Source organism: Atta cephalotes (genome assembly GCF_000143395.1).
Source record: "Atta cephalotes unplaced genomic scaffold scaffold00010, whole genome shotgun sequence".
Classification (NCBI taxonomy): domain Eukaryota; kingdom Metazoa; phylum Arthropoda; class Insecta; order Hymenoptera; family Formicidae; genus Atta; species Atta cephalotes.
Window position 1 is genome coordinate 6,848,549 of NW_012130074.1, and position 3,034 is coordinate 6,851,582.

Genomic DNA, 3,034 nt, shown 5'->3' on the forward strand with positions numbered 1-3,034 from the left:
AGGGGGTGGAGGGGGGAAGTATCTACATATATGTAAGAATAAAAATCAACAAAAAAAATCAATTTTTTGAAGCCATCAAAGGAGAGACCTTTAAGAAGACATATTACTTATTTCTAAGAGCGCTTCATTCGCTTTAAAGACAATACTGCGTGTATAAAAAATTCTGTCAAAATCAGGAACGATGCCGCATTATTAATTTGGATAACGAGATATCGCGTTAATTATTACTCGACTCGATAAAAAAATTCATAACAACAGCTCGATTTAATGTCGTGCGGCCGTGGTGCGTTAATTAAAATAACGAACTGCAGAAATGATTATCCATTTGTTGCAGAGAAATCCGAGGAAAAATTGGATTAAGAAAAAATAAAAATAAAAATAGTAAATTTCTATAACTAGACAATCTGAATAAGATATCTTCGATTTTCGAGGATATTATTAATTCGAGTTAATTATAAAATCTATCTTAGAGCATAGATAAAATCCAAATAAAAATAAAATAAAAACTAAATAAAAATAAAAATTTTATTGTCGATAATTATCTAGCTAAGAAGAACCAAAAAGTTTTGAACATATTTCGAGGTTGAAATCCTGCTAATAATCAGAGGAGGCACAAAGACAAATGGAAAAAGAAGAAGCTGAAAGAAAAAATGAATTTACGGAGAAGATACTAAAGTATGCTAACTAAAACGCCACAAATATTTGAGTGTTACGTGAATCCTGAAATTCCGTGAAACTTAACTTAGATCTTAATTTGATTTTTGTTAATAGTCTGCCAACAATTTAATGAAAATTAACTACAGAGTAAAACTTTTAATTTCATGTAAAAAAAAGTTGTTTATATTAAATATAAATAAAAGAAATGTATAAATAAAAGAATTGTCTAATAAAGTGCTATGTAAAGTGCTATGTAAAGTGAGTATAGCATTTTTCTCGTAGTTAAAAATTTGATATTTAAAATAACATAATCAAATATTATCATTTTAATATATAGTTTTATAGATTATTTTTAAGTAAAGTTATATTTTTCAAAATACATGTGATATACAGGGTATCCAGTAAATTTTGACAAAGCATTCCAGTGTATAGATTATGGACTAAGCTGAATCAAAAAGTTCTTTACTAATTTGCAAGTTTTGCAATTTCTTTTCAGTTATCCAATGAGCAGAATATCTAAAATCGACGCAAACAACTTTAAAATACTGTTCAGAGTTCTTTAAGAAATATCTTTAAGATATTTTATAAAGAACTTTGAAAGAAATGTTAAAATTGTCTTATGCGTCGATTTTATCCATTTATTTGACAATCTTTAGAAATTAATATCTCGTTGACTATTGCAAAAATTGCAAAATAGTAGTGGACTTTTCTCAGTTTAGTATATCCTTTCTACATACGAGCGCTTTCTCAAAACTTACTGAATATCCTGTATATTTATTTAAAAAGCATAAAGATTTAAAAGATTTGGAAGTTTTAAAAATTATTAATCAATTTTATTACTTTATGATTAATTTCAAATATTTTTTTCGATCACAAGCTGTAATATTTCTTAGTAGAAAAACTTTTATTTAATGTTTATCTTTTCTTATTATTGTTGTCTTGACGATTCCACAATTCTTTTCTTTCGTGGAGAAAATCTGTTTTTTCTCAAATAATGAATAATGGTCAAAAACATGGCGAATCGAATATTGATTTTGTTTATTATAAATGATTAGACATCAATTAAAGGAAAATAATTATTAATGTTCGATTGAAAGCGCGTGTATTGGCCCTATGACTCACAGATAAGCCTTTTTCTGACTCACATATAAAACGAAAAACATATTAATTCTATTCTTTCGAAATAATTGGGAAACCTTTGCAAAAAAAGAGATGAATCACCTATCATATTCAAAGTCCAAGTACCGAATTGCATCACATCTCGAGATATATATACATATATATATATATGTATATATATATACATATATATATATATATATATGTATATGTAAATTAAATATCTTATGTTTACAATCTATTGAAATCTATTGAATTCTCTATATTTCTACTATTAATTAGATATATAGATATAAAAATTTAATATTGGTCAATTAATCACATATTTTTAGTATTAAAAGTACTATTAACAATATTTTTAATATTCAAAATAAGTAATTAATTGGTCAGTACTAAATTTCAGTATTAAATTTCAGTATTTCTATAAGAGATACAAAGCTAATAATGTTGTAAGAACCGAAAATAGTAAATTATATTTTTGTGCATTTAGTGATTGATAACATTGTAATTATAAATTTAGAAATTATTTGCAAGATAATAAGTCATGATTGAAGCTAAATAATATAATTAATAATTACACAACAGATAAGCAGATAATTAGATAGATAGATTCAGATATAATTAAAGTATTTTAATTGATATAATTTTATTCAGTTCTTTGAATTATTAAAATTTTTTGACAGATATCGTAATTAGATTATTATATAGAAAATATATAATTATTAATTTAATTTTACATTTGTTAATAATAAAATTTATCAAGAACATAATATTTATATTTGTAATACAATGTAATAATCAGCTTAAAAATATTTAGAAAGAAATTTATTAAAACTTTAATTCTCAATTATAACATTAATGAAATGCAATATTATTTTAAATTTGTTTATACATAATTTTTTTAAATTAGTATTGACAGATAAAGTGAACAATCTAATGAGGTATAATCTATACATCAAAAATATTAGAAAGTAAATATAAAAAATATAAAAAATATAAAAAATATTCGATTATGGAAGGTATGTAGTTCAACTTTGCGATTAACAAACGCGCAGTTACATGTGCATATATATACATACAAACACAATTGTGCCATCGTATACGATAGCGTGTGAGTATGTGGCCATGACGACTAAATGATTTCCCCCTATTTGAACTTCACAATAATCACGGAAAATGTTTGATTATCGTTAAAAGCTGATATGCAGCAGTACCTATTTATGATGTGACAAATGCAATAGCTTCGTCTTTATTTCAC